Raw genomic sequence first — 15,400 nt, 5'->3', positions numbered from 1 at the left:
CACCAGTTGTACTAGTAGTGTACTGAGCATGTGAACAGGCTCATGGCCTCCTGTAGGGTGGGGTTGACAGAGGTTTTAAAAAGCTTATTTCATTTCTAAGAGCTGCGTACTTCTGGCAGCAGATTTTGTATTGGGTTGTGCAGTTCAACCTCCAGGCCAGTAGGTGGCACTTTCAGGTAAGAGTTGGCTGCAGCAGTGGCAGTAGGGATGATGCTTGATCTTTGTTTACCAGGAAAAGCTCTCCACAGCCTCAGGCAATGGGTTGGCCCATAAAATGCAGAGTGTCCAGGGCTCTGCACTCAGCCCTGAGGTGTGGGAGTGATGCTGGGTGGAGCTGGTCTGGGCTGGCCTGCCCTAGGGTCCTGCAATGGCAGGCACAAGCACCATTTGTGATACAGGTGGCAAGGAAGTTGTATAGACTGTATGATTTTCTTGGTTACAGATGGTCTTATTGTGGTGGCTTTCCCAAATGCCTGGTGTAGTAGTAACATACCCTGTGGGGGAGCAGGCTCAAGTCCTTCTGAGTAGACAGGGTGGTGTGAACAGTGGAGGTGGCAGAGGTCATGCAAATCTCTTCTCTTTTTCAAATGTTGTGCAATTGTATCAGCAGATGTGAAAAACAAAAAGGGCTTTGCAGGTTTGTCTCCCAGCCAGTAGGTGGCACTTGCAGGTGAGAGCCAACTGTGATAATGGCAGCTGGGCTTTTGCTTGACCTTTGTTAACCAGAAGTACTGGGAAGCTGCAGGCAATAGGCTGCGCTGTGGGACTTCCAGGGGGCCCAGTCCCATGCTCTGCCTCTGAGGCTGGTGGTTGGGGTAAAGCTGGGCAGGGCTGAGCCAGGCAGGGCTATACTCAGCCTCCCCAATGGTAGGCACAAGCAACAGCCATAACACGGATCAGAAGGCAGTGCTCAGGCCACTGGGGCAATGCTTGAAGGAGGAGCAGAGCAACTTATTTTGTGCCAAAGAGAGCATGGGAAAAGAGAAGCAGTCTGTGCTCCACAACCTAGCAGTTGGTACTGACAGCTGCCTCACTCCCACACCCTTGACCCAGCAAGGCTCCCTCCCATAACCCGCTCCTGGCAGCAAGCTGAAACAGTAAGTCAAGACACAAGCAATCTGTCTTCAGATTACAAAACTGTCCTATGCCACAAAACTCCCTGCCAGGAACAAAAACTTGGACTCCCAGGCCACACCCCTCCAACTCCAGTCCTGCATCCTGCCGCGGGACTGCCCAACTCTTATGTCCATGTTTCAAACCCATGCTACACTCATCTCTCAGATCTGGCCATGGGGCTCTTCCTCCTCTTAAGACTAGATTGCAAATCTCATTCTTGAGATTCTCCAAACTGGTGACTAATGCTTGTTCTGGATGACAGATTTCTGCACAGCCCCCTGTGAGTTAAGATCAGGAATGATCTCCTATTAGCATCAAGTTCTGGGAGCATGTGCAAAGTACTTCCTGCTGCCTCTTCTTCTCACAGTTTCTTCACTGACCCCTGAGTTGTATCCTGCACTTGGAAGAGTCAAGGAGCTCCTCTGTGGCCGGGATTGCCTGACTACCAAGTGGAAATGTATACTGTAAAGACACTCTTCCCCTCTCAGGAACTTGGAACTCACAGTTTTCTGTCAGACCCACAGTGTGGTCAGCTGCCCACCATATTTTTCAAAGTATACAAAGTTTGTTTCATTTTTATATTGAGCTTCCATATTCTTTCTTTGATAAAAGTTCACTATGTGAATCTCTGCACACTATTTTGCTATTTCCAAGTGAATGAGGTTCGCTAACAAAGCTTCTATGCCTCCATCTTGGAGAAAAAAAAAAGCTAAGTATCGATACATTTTTGTTTTTATTTTTATTTACTTCGAAAGTTTTAAATTTTTACTGAGACTTCTATTTTGACCTCTCGCTTATTTAGAAATGTGTCAATTTTCAGATATTTGGAGCTATTTCAGTTATCTACATGTTACTGACTTCTATTTGAACTTCATTGTAGTGTGAGAACATACTTTGTATTAATTTTATTGTTTTATATTTTTAAGATGTCTTTTATGGCCCAAATGTGGTCAGCCTTGAAGAATGTTCCACGTGATCATGAAAAAAAATGTATTCCGCTATTGTGGATGTACTTTGCTAAACATGTCAACTAGATAAGTTAGTGATAGAGATGTTCAGTTTAAATGTATTTTTATTTTCTGCCTGTTGCATCTGTCAGTTACTAATGGGGGAGTGCTGAAATCTCCAGCTGTAATAGTGCCTCTGTTAGCCTATTTCTCCTTCAGTTTTATCAGTATTACTGCATGTATTTTAATGTTCTCTTGTTTGAGACATAGACATTTAGGATTGTAATGTCTTTTTGGAGAATTAACCCTTTTATCATTAGATAAAGCTCTTTAGCCATAATAATATCTATCTTTCCTGATGTCTGCTTTGTCTGAAATTAATATAGCTCCTTTGCTTTCTTTTGATTAGCACTTTGTGTGTTTCTTTATCTTTTTACTTTTAACCCAGATGTATCTTTATATTTAAAATGGGTTTCTTGTAAGTGACATATAGTTAGGTTTGGTTTTGTTATCCTCTTCAACAATTTCTATCTTTAATTGGTATATTTAGAACATTAACATCTAGAGAGATTTTTGAGTGATAGAGTTGTATAACTATCTACTATGCTTATAACTGTATTCTACTTCTTGTAGTTTTTTCCTTGTTTATTTTTTCCCTCCAATTTTTCTGAATTCTGTGATTTTAACTGACCATATATAATATTTCATTTATATCTTACTTTAGTGTATTAATTGTACTTCTTTTTTTAAAAAATTAATGATCACTGTAGAATTTACCAAATAAAATGTAAGTTAATCTATCTTTACCTCAAACAACCCTATACCACTTTATGTGTAATGAATATTGTATTAGTTCATTCTCACACTTCCATTAAGAAATACGTGAGACTGAGTAATTTATAAATACAAGAGGTTTAATTGGCTCACCATTCTACAGGCTATACAAGAAGCGTGATGGTTTCTGGGGAGGCCTCAGGAACTTTCAAGCATGGCAGAAGGTGAAAGCGTTAGCAGGCACATTTTGCATGGCTGGAGCAGTAGGAAGAGAGAGAAAGAGGGAAGGTACTGCACACTTGTAAATAACCAGATCTCATGAGAACTCTATCACAAGATAGCACTAGGGGGATCGTGTTAAATCATTAGAAACCACCCCCATGATCCAATCATCTCCCACCAGGCCCTGCCTCCAACATTGGGGATTACAATTTGACATGAGATTTGGGCAGGGACACAGAACGAAACCATATTATTCCACCTCTCTCCCCTCCTAAATTTCATGTCTGTCTCACATTTCAAAATACAATTATGCCTTCCCAACAGGTTCCCAAATTCTTAACTTATTTCAGTATTAACTCAAAAGTCCATAGTCCAAAGTCTCATCTGAGACAAAGCAAGTCCCTTCTGCCTGTGAGCCTGTGAAATCAAAAGAAGTTAGTTATTTTCAAGATACAGTGGGGGTACAGGCATTGAGTAAATACTCCCGTTCCAAAAGGGGGAATTCAGCCAAAAGAACAGTCTAAAACCCAGAAAGGCAGTCAATAAACCTTAAAGCTCAAAAATAATTTTTGACTCTATGTCCCACATCCAGAGCACACTGATGCAGTGGGTGGGCTCCCAAGGTAGCTCTTCAGGGCTCAGCCCCCATGGCTGCTCTCAAGGGCTGGTGAGTGCCTGCAGCTTTTCCAGGTGCACAGTGCAAGCTGTCAGTAGATCTATCATTCCGGGTTCTGGAGGTCAGTGGCCCTCTTCTCACAGCTTCACTAGGGAGTGCCTCAGTGGGAACTCGGTGTGGGGCCTCCAACCCCATGTTTCCTCCCCACACTGCCCTAGTAGAAGTTCTCTATGATGGCTTCACCCTGTACCAGGCTTCTGCTTGGACATCCAGGCTCTTCCATATATCCTTTGAAATCTAGGTGAGACTCCCAAGCATCAGCTCTTGTACTCTGCACACCCACAAGCTTAACACTACAGGGAGGCTGCCAAGGCTTACGGCTTGCATTCTCTGGAGCAATGGCTATAGCTTTATGTAACTTGACCCCTTTTAGTCAAGGCTGGAGCTGGAGAGGCTGGGATGTGGGTGGCAGTGTCTCGAGGCTGTGCAGGGCAGAGGAGCCCTGGACTTGGCCCATCAAACCATTATTTCCTCCTAGGCCTCTAGGCCTGTTATGGGAGGGGCTGCCATGAAAGTGTTTGAAATACCTTCAAGGTGTTTTCCCCATTGTCTTGGTTATCAACATTTGGCTCCTTTCTACTTATGCAAATTTCTGCAGTAGGCTTAAATTTTTCCCCAGAAAGTGAATTTTTCTTTTCTACCACATGGCCAGGCTGTATATTTTCCAAACTTTGATGCTCTTATTTAAATATAAGTTCCAATTTTACATCATTTTGTTGTTCACAAATATGAGTTAGCCTGCTAGAAGCAGCCAGGCAACATCCTGAATGCTTTACTGTTTAGAAATTTCTTCCAACAGATACCCTAAATCATCATTCTCAAGATCAAAGTTCCATGGATCCTTAGAGCAGGGGTACAGTGCAACCAATTGCTTTGCTAAGAAACAAAAGTGACCTTTTCTCCATTTCCCAATAAGTTTCTCATTTCTATCTAAGACTTCATCAGCCTGACCTTACTGCCCATATCACTACCTGCATTTTGGTCACAACCATTCAACAAGTCTCTAGGAAGTTCCAAACTTTCCCTCATTGTTCTGTCTTCTTCTGAGCCCTCCACACTGTTCCAACCTCTGCCAGTTACCCAGTTCCAAAGTCTCTTCTACATTTTTAGGTATCTTTATAGCAATACTTCACTCCCAGTAACAATTTCTGTATTAATCCATTCTCACACTGCTATAAAGAAACATCTGAGACTGGGTACTTTATAAAGACAAGAGGTTTAATTGGCTCAAGGTTCTTCAGGCTTTTTGGGAAGCATGATGGCTTCTGGAGAGGCCTCAGGAAACTTTCAATCATGGTAGAAGGTGAATGAGGAGCAGACATGTCTTACATGGCCAGAGCAAGAGGAAGAGGGGGCAGGGGAGGTGACACGCACTTTTAAATAACCAGATTTCATGAGAACTCTATCACAAGACAGCACTAGGGAGCTGGTTCTAAACCATTAGAAACTCCCCCCATAAGCCAATCACCTCCCACCAGGCCCCACTTCCAACGTTGGGGATTACAATTCAACGTGAGATTTGGGCAGGGACACAGATCCAAACCATATCAGATATACACTATACAGAGTATTCCAAATTCTTCCTTTTTATTCTTCGTAACATTATTGGCATTTATTTCACTGATCTGTATGCTTTAGTCACCCAATATCCTGATAATATTATTATTTTTAACAGATAATCATATTTTAAACAAATTGAAAATAAGAGTATAAATATTTTATTTTACCTTCATGTTTTTTCTTCTGTGGTGCTTTTCCTTTCTTTACGTAGATTCAAGTTTCTGGCATGACATTTTTCTTTCTGCCTTTCTTTACCTTCTGGTATTCCAACAAGTACATTTTGATATTGTTCTACAGTTTGGGGATATTCTATTCTGCATTTTACATTTCTTTTATTTTCTGAACTTTTTTGAGGAGAAGTTTCTATTGACCTATCTTCAAGCTCACTGATTTTTTCCTCAGCTATGTCAAGTCTACTAACAAACCCATCAAAGGCATCCTTTATTTTTGTTACAGTGATTCTGATTTCTAGCATCTCTTTTTTATTCTTTCTTAAACTTTCTACGTCTGCTTAAATTAACTATCTGCTCTTAAATGTTGTATTTTTTTCATTAGAGACTTTAGTGTATTAAACACAATCATTTCAGAATCCCTGTCTGATAATTCCGACATCTGTGTCATACCTGAATCTGGTTCTGATGATTGCTTTATTACTTCAGATTGTGTAATACTTGCATTTGATGTATCATGTAATTTTTTGTTGAAAGCCAACAGCATGTTATATTGGATAATAGAAAATGAGCTAAATAGGCCTTTATTATGAGGATTTATGCTAATATGGTTTGGGCTGTAATGTGTCCTGTAGCTATAGGTGCTAGAGGCTTCAAATTTCCCTAGTGCCTTGTTTTTTTTTTTTGTATAAAAGATACAAAATTTTTAATTGCCCATATGCTTAAATAATCTTACAAGTTAAAAGGCAAGCAACAAACTGGGACAATATTTGCAATGAATCAGACGGTTCTGTCTCTAATAACCTGGGATCTCCTGATGACAGTGGTGGAGATAAAACTTGCGTCTCCTTCTTTGTTTGTGAATGTCATCCCAGGAAGCAGGTGTAAAGGCAGGGGAATGAAGCAGGGAGGAAGGAAGCACCAGTGCAGGGATCTCTTATCAAGTTGGCAGTCAATCTAAGTGGCTGGAGCTCAATCTTGTTTGGAACTTCTATGGAGTCTTATGAAATGCATCTCAGAAGTGCCCACCCTAATGGGTGAAAGAGGAAAATATTTATCAGCTCCTGTACTTGGCTGATAAATATGGGCCCCATGGTTATTAGCCTTCATTTCTAATTAACTCAAACATTAGTAAGTAGTTAAACCTGCTGACTGTGGTGCCAGAGAATCCCCAGGACAGGAAGCAAGAAATATGAGGCATGGGTTGAGGCAAAGTGATGCCAGCTGCGCCACCATAAAGCTACTCAGGGCTGTCTGGAAGTGTTGACCACAGCAGCAGCTCAAGTAAAAGGTGGAGCTAAAAGGATTTTTCTTCCTTTTTTTTTTTTTTTTTTTTTTTTTTTTTTTTTTTTTTTTGAGGGAGAGGATCTCTGTCGCCCAGGCTGGACTTGTTTTTGTCTCACCTCTTGACTTCGGATTTCCCTAAACACTATTGTCTTAAAAAGTCTGTGTCTTGTAGCTCTTTCAACTGTTACTATATTGTAGTTCTGTTAGTGTAATGATAAGGTGTAGGGAATGGAGAGCATTCTGTAGTCTTCTGATTACATCTGACTGTTTTAACAGACCTATATCTTAGAACTGTGACATTCACAAGTACTTCTCCAGTGAGTAGCTTTTCTGTTTTTTGCATTTTTCTCCCTGTCCGTTGCTCCCTTTCCTTTTCCTGTTTGCTGTATCCTAATTCATTTCCCTAAGACTTTATTGACTTCTGTCATGAAGCTAGAGGAGGCAGGAGTGGGAGGAATACCCTTCCTCCAATGGGATAAGTCTGGCAAGTCTTCACCCCTGGAGCAGAGTCTATTTTTGTACAGAAGTCTAGGCATATTTCATAATTTATTTTGCCCCTGTCACTGCCAGAGCCATGAGGGAATGTCTCTGATATTCACTGTGAGAACTCAACAGAGTTCCTGCAGGTAAAGCCCCCCAAAATATATGGTCCCCTATGACCGCTGACCCCAGGCATTTCTCATTCTCACTCTCATACTAGTCTACACTCAGCCTCTCACAATTCATCCAAAGTACCTCGTAAGTCTTTCTACCAGTTCATAGCTTCAAAGTCTTTTGCTACAAGTAGATAGCTCTCGTCTCTGACTCTGGATGATCCCGTCTCTCCAGATTTCTGTTTTGCCCTGAAACTTCAGTTCTCTGTTGGGGCCACAAAAAGTAATTGAGTTTCAGTTTGTTCAGCTTTTTCTTGTTGTAAAGACAGGAGTGTCACTTCCAAGCTCTTTACATGTCACAACTGAAGCAGGAAATATTCAACCACTTTTAACTTAATAGTATTACCTCTCTTTGAATGAATGAAAGCCAGAGAGCTCATATAACTTGCCAAAGATCATGTTCTGGGAATTGCTGAGTCATGAGTTGACCTCAGATAGTCTGATTCTGGTAGCCATGATCTTAACCACTATAATACACTCTCTCCGTGCTGAATAAAATAACGCTATTAAAGATGTGAACAAAACTATGGTGGAGCAATGAAAAGGAGTAACAAACTTTAGGAATTAACTGTATAGGAAAGCTTCATGAAAGTGGTGACAAATGAGCTGGTGCAGAGAACGAGGAGTTTACTAGGCAACAGAAGGTAGAAAGTTTTAAGGAAAGAAACAACAGGTTTAAAGACAAATAAATATTTTAAAAGAATGCCATTTTTTCAGATTAGGTCATTGAGGTAGAGGTTATATGGTCAGGCCACTCATAAATCTGGAGCTAGGCTCTGTGCCTTGTGAAAGGCTATTCTAGGGACTCTGTATGTCATCGATGTTGTAACTGACAAAGAATAAAAAATAGTTTTTTAAAGTAATAAAGAATGCATTAGGAAGATGACCCAAAATAGATGGGTAACAAGTACTTATCTAAAAGACTGTAACTGAGGAGAGAACAAAACATGAAGAATATGTGTTTATATATGAGAGCATTTATATATAATGTTTGATTCTCTTGTGGACAAAACTAAAGCATGAAAACACAGTCTCTCAAGATGCTGACTTAAATCTCTCCAAGCTCTTTGTTGCTACCTAAAGTTCTCATCAGTACATAACACTTAGGGTAAATGGGTTTCATGAGGATTGATATGGTTTGGATGTGTGTCTCCTCCACATATCATGTTGACTTGTAATCCCCAATGTTGGAGATGGAGCCTGGTGGGAGGTATTTAGATCATGGAGGTGGATCTCTCATGAATGTCTTAGTGCTGTCTCCTTGGTGATGAGTGAATTCCTGCTCTGATAGTTCATGTAAGACCTATTTTGTATAAAAGAGTGTTCCAACTCCCCACCTCTCTCTTATTCTTTCTCTCACCATGTAATATGTTGGCTTCCCCCTTTGTCTTCCACCATGATTGTAAGCTTCCTGAGGTCCTCACCAGCACCGAGCAGATGTTGATGCCATGCTCCCTGTATAGCCTACAGAACCATGAGCCAATTAAACCTCTTTTCCCTGTAAATTACCGAGCCTCCAGTATTTCTTTATCGTGATACAAAATGGACTAACACAAGAATTTTTCTCTATGTTTTCACTACTGACATCAAAGAGATTTGAACTCAGAGGCTAGTGTTTATTGCTTACATAATAATTATGATTTATATAAAATATGTCCTGTTTTAAAAATTTCATTTAAAATGCAAAAATGATAAGTACCATACATACCCTCAAAATATTTCTGTAGAAAATATTTTCTGTAGAAAAATTGAACATAATCATAGTTTCGAGACAAGGAATTTAAACAAACATTAGGCAACACAGCTCCAGAATGCTCTCTTTTACTCAAGCACACTTGTGACTTTGTATAATCATCAAGTTACAAATAAGGAGGACCTATTCCATCCATTTTTCTCTAAATTCTAGAAAAAGATTTGGGATTGTTTATACAGCCCTCAGCAATGTTCTTCCAGATGATATTTCTGTAGATCAATTTACGGCAAATGGAATTTTTGTTCAACTCTTTACTACCTGGCTACTATATTGGCGCTCATTTTTGTCCACAATTTTCATACTTCTATGTATCTGTATTGGCATGGTTGAGCTTATCTATGTATCCATGCTGACCCTAAATAAAATTTGAAACTCAAAGGGAAGAACATGACAATTGCTTCCTACCTTGGATCTTGCTACCTTTTATCTCCCACCCCTTAACAGGAAGCCTAATACTTAACAATATAGACAAGAAGAGTAATATCTAAATAATTAAACAGGATGTATTTGTGTTCCTACTTTCTGGTGTCAGAAATACAGACCAGTGTAAGGGATCCTGGCTAATTCCTTTACTCTCACTCAATAGTAGCAATTTAAATTGGGAGGAAATTACATACAAAAATGTTGAGCAGATTTTATTAGATTGTTCTCTGAAACCATTGCAAGAAGAGTTTGGAGAAAGAATAATCCTTGACTAGAATCAGGCCTCCTGATCACTAATCTATTGGACTAGAACTGTTCTGAGCAAGGGACTCTAACTTCAGATTTTCAGAAGAAGAGTGAAAAACCGAAACTAGTCAAGAAACCAAAATCAATAACACCCAAAAGAGCTGAAATAGAGTAAAGGCTATGGGTAGAAATAGACATAGAAAATGGGAACACATGAATGATAAGGGTGGGAGGAAAAATCAACAACTACAAGAAATGAAAGCTATCTCTTAAGTGACTACCCTTAAAAAAAAAAAAAACAAGAATCAAATTCAAAATAGGAAGAATTGCCCCACTCTCTGTGTCTCTGTCTTTGTCCCACTCTCTCTATGTTGATACATGTGGGAAAATGCTCATTTGCAGAAAAGGGAAGCCATATGGCCAAACTAAAGCTCAGAGGAAAGCAATATTTTAAGCTCCATTGGACTAGCAAGACTCTATACACAATCATCATTAAACAAAAAAATAATAATAATAACGGCTCCATTAGCAGTGTAAATTTTAATTAGTTTATGTTTTTGTAAATAGCAAGCTTGGTTTTACTGGAAAAACAACAATAAAAAGAAATTATCAGGCAGAAAAAAAAATCTCAGATGACCATGGACAATGTTAGTGAAACATGAATAGGGAAAAAAGGAAAACTAGCAAATTATTATATGGTCTAGTGTGAAAAAAGTTTGCTTGGCTGTTGAATGGTAAAGATTCCTCAATGACCACTATCTGAAATTTATACTATAACATATAACATAATCATTATATGAGTAAATAATTAATGTGTCAAATATTAAATAAACTACTAAGGGTAATGTGAAGCAATTCTGTGAAATTCCAGAAAACCTTCCAAATAAAGAAAGAAAATGAATAGGCAAAAGTTGTAAAAATTTAAAGAGTTGTGAGTATGATGGGTCAAGCAACCTCTATCTGCTCAGAGGGTTTTGTAAGAATAAAACTATTAAAAAATAAATTTACTGCAAATCTCACCCTATAGTTTCTGTAGTTATAATGAAAATCATTTAAATGAATATTTGATGTGTATAAATGAATAAAGATGAAATGAATAAATGAATGGAAATGGAACATAAATGCTAAATGGTGGAAATTAAATGAATAATTCCCTTGAATAAATCAGCTTCACTACAGTTTGCTAGCATGCTATATAGAGCAATACCATCTAAAATGGTAATTTTTAATGGATTATAGTAAAGAATTTCCACAAGAAGTATATAAATTTATGGCTATAATCAATATACTCTAAATACACTTTTAAAATATTCTGTCCTTTAAGTGCTTTAACACATTGTATTTAAATAATATGTTTTTCACGGAGATAGATTATTCAACATTTCTTTCAGTAATTCTTTAACATTGAGACGACTTATGTTCCTGGGAATAGGAGAAATCTTTTTCCATGTATTTTCTTCTCAGAACATTAAACATATTAGCCTAATTACCCTCCGCTTACTGTCATTCTTATTCATCTGAAACATTTCCAATTGTCCTTTCTATGCCTATTTTTGGATTAGGTCAAAACAAACCATATTGAATCCTAATCAGACTGGGTTATAGAATTTAGAATTAAGGAGTATTTGGTATTTGTCTTCAGGTATTGGAAATTCCTAATCTTTTTTTTAAGAAGGGAATTTTATATAAAAAGCTCCCATTTTTAAACCACAAGTAAAGAAAGCAACTGGAATTATTGGAAAATAAGGCTCATCAGTATTTTGTAAACAGTTAAAGTTTTATATATTTAAGTTTCTGGAGAAAAAGATCATCTCTTGATAAATGAAGTTCTGAGATCCTGCTCAAATAAATAGTTAAGCCTTCTGTGTGAATAGAAGAGTGATTATTTATAGTTTAAACAGTATGTTTTTATATCCATGATAAGTTTAAACAACTGAAAAATACAAATCTTTTTTAAACTTCAAGCCTTAATATAAAGAATTGCTTAAAGTACCAATTCATGTTAAATAGTACAATAGTAAATATTGGCCTGGTTCACACTGACTTGTTGCCAATTCCAAATTGGTGGGCTCTGAACTCTTAAAGTTTCAAATTCTAGTTAAAAACAATAAATCTTACAAAGTACTAACTATTAATCTAGCAAATTGGAAGTTGTGTACTTTTTGAAACTGTACCAAGGTAGGTAGTGGAAGACTTTGTCCCTGTGCCAGATGTATAATTGGCTGACTATGTAATTGCAAAAAGATTTTAAGGTTTTGTCTGAATGTCGCAAGTGCAGAATTATCTATACATTTTTAAAAGAGGGTTTATTAATTTGTTTTCTGGAGTTATATTTTTATTATTTTAATTATATAGTTAATACATACAAGAAATATATAGCATTATAAATTAAAATGCTTAATAATTCCTTTGAACAGCCTCTTAACTTAGCTAGCATTATTAACTTAATAACTTAATAAAGAGCATTATTAACTTAATAACTTAATAAAGAGCATTAATTAAAATAAAAAAAAAAAAAAAAAAATATTAACTTAATAACTTAATAAAGAGCATTATTAACTTAATAACTTAATAAAGAGCATTATTAACTTAATAACTTAATAAAGAGCATTTCAGTACTCTTTGATTTACATATGTTCCTCCTCAAGCCTTTGCCCTCCCTCCCCTCCCCCTTGTTTATCATTTTTTTGAAGTCTTAATGAACAGGTTTATATATATGTTTATCTCCCTAAAATATAAGTTATTTCTTTTTGCTTTCAAATTCCACAAAAGTAACATATCATGTTATTTTTTGAACCTACTATTTAGCTATAGTTTATTAATTTTTAATTTGATATTTATTTTATTTTATGAATATACTCTATTTTACCTATTCTTCTGAGATGAAATGTTTTGTTGATTTTCCTCATTATTTCGTTTAGCATATATTTATTAAACATCTTCTAGGTGCCAGGCACTGTTTTAACAGAAAAAGAAAATGGACAAAAAGTTTCCCAGTTTTCATGGAACTTATGTTACAGTGAGATGAATATCTTATATGTCACAGGTAGGAACTATCCATACATTCAGATTTATAAATTGTTAACATTTTATTAACATTAAATATCTTTTACATGTAGTTAAGCAAATTTTCTCACCAATCAACAGTATACAAGAGTTGATCACATCCTCTCCAACAGTTGGTGTTACCAGTATATAAACATCAGTCGATCTACTGGATGAAAAAAGAAAATCTAATTTTCATTTTCTTATAAGAAGTGAGGTTGAGCATCCTTTTGATGTTTACTCACCATTCGTATTTTCTTATTTTGGTAAAATATGTGTTCATGTCTTACCTTCCTTTTTCTGGTTTTTTTTTGTCTTTATGTTAATTTGAAAGACTTTTATGCATTCTGAAAAATAATACTTTGTTGAAAATATATCCCCATTTTTATGACATCTTAGTAAACAGAAATACTTCATTTTTAAGTAGACAAATTTGTCAAAATTTTATGATAGGTTCCTTAGTAAATTGTTTAGGGAAACTTTTTAATTCTAAAGTTATGAAGATATTATTTTAAGTATTTCAAAGTTTTGTCTTGATGTCCTTTATCTGTGATAAATTTTTACATAAGAAATAAAACAAACACTAGACTCTATTTATTTCCTCCATATGGACAATGAGTTATCCCATTATTGTTTAACAAAAAGGTCCATGCTATCTTCATGAATTTTCAATACCATCTTTTGTCAAATATCAGGGCTTTAAGAGATTACATTGGTCAGTTTATTTTTTATCATTTGCTTACTCTAATAAGAGTAAATCTTTTAGCTGGGTGTAGCGGTACATGCCAATATCGCCAGCTACTCAGGAGGCTGAGGTGGGAGGAACACTTGAGCCTGGGAAGTTCAAGCTGCAGTGAGGCCTGATCACGCCACTGCACTCTAGCCTGGGCAAGAGAGGGAGGCTCTATCTCAAAAAAATAAGTTTAAATCTTGATATCTGGTAGGGCAAGTCACTTTATCTTGCTCTTTTTCAATAATGTTTTGGATATTCTTGGCCTTTTGTTTTCCCATCTGTATTTTAGAAGAAAAAAGTATTTGGAATTTTATTTGAATTACATTGGATCTGTAGATTTTGGAAGATTTGATAATCACTATGATTATAAATTTATGTAATTTTTCTTGTACTTTTATCATTTTTCTTCATGTATTTTAACTATTTTTTAGATATATGTAAGTATGAAATGTTTTGTCTTCCTGAACTTTTACCAAAATGTGATACCTTTCAGCCCTAATGCTCTTATCCTTTATTAATTTCATATGTATGCCTTCAATGTTCAGTAAGTGCTAGGAACTTGGGATGAAAAAAAATAATAGAGCACCATACATTTGGACCATTCAAGTATTTCTTTATGGCTAATTCGTTTGTTTGTTGGCTGTATAGTGAGACATATTAGCGGAAGAAAAAATTATAAGGGGCCCTGAAAGACATATTAAGAAGATTAAATTTTTATCATTTATTTGTGGTGGCAACATTCAAAATCTTCTCTTTTAGCTACGTTGAAATATACACTACAGTGTAATTTGCTATAGTCACCCTATTGTGTAATGAATCACCAAAACTTATTCTTCCTGTCTAACTGTAACTTTCTATCCATTGAACAACCTCCCCAGGTACCTCTCTTCTCTCTACCCTCCTAGTCTCTTGTAACCACTATTTTACTCTCTACTTCCATGAACAAAACTTTTTTAGATTCCATATATGAGTGAGATCATGTGAGAAATAATAAGTTTAAAGTGATGAATAAGTAATTACTTTGACTTGATCATTATACTATGTATGCATGCATTGAAACTTATAAATATTGTACCCTATAATAATGTACAATTATTAATATGTATAATTATGTATAATTATTATATATCAATTATAAATTTTAAAAAGTAAATGATATGGTTTGGCTGTGTCTCCACCCAAATCTCAACTTGAATTGTATCTCCCAGAATTCCCACATGTTGTGGGAGGGACTCAGGGGAAGGTAATTGAATCATCATGGCCAGTCTTTCCCATGCTATTCTCATGATAGTGAATTAAGTCTCACGACATCTGATGGGTTTATCAGGGGTTTCTGCTTATGTTTCTTCTTCATTTTTCTCTTGCCACTGCCATGTAAGAAGTGCTTTTTGCCTTCCGCTGTGCTTCTAAGGCCTCTCCAGCCATGTGGAACTGGAAGTCCAATTAAATCTCTTTCTTCCCAGTCTCAGGTATGTCTTTATCAGTAGTGTGAAAACAGACTAATATAGTAAATTGCTACCAGTAGAGTAGGGCATTGCTGAAAAGATACCCAAAAATGTGGAAGTGACTTTGGAACTGGGTAACAGGCAGAAGTTGGAACAGTTTGGAGGGCTCAGAAGAACACAGGAAAATATGGGAAAGTTTGGAACTTCCTAGAGTCTTGTTGGCTTACTTTGCCCCAAATGTTGATAGCGATATGGACAATAAGGTCCAGGCTGAGGTAGTCTCAGATAGAGATGAGGAACTTGCTGGGAACTAGATCAAAGGTGACTATTGTTATGTTTTAGCAAAGGGA

The sequence above is a fragment of the Nomascus leucogenys genome, chromosome 11, assembly GCF_006542625.1.
Source record: "Nomascus leucogenys isolate Asia chromosome 11, Asia_NLE_v1, whole genome shotgun sequence".
NCBI lineage: Eukaryota > Metazoa > Chordata > Mammalia > Primates > Hylobatidae > Nomascus > Nomascus leucogenys.
This window is presented reverse-complemented; position numbering follows the sequence as displayed.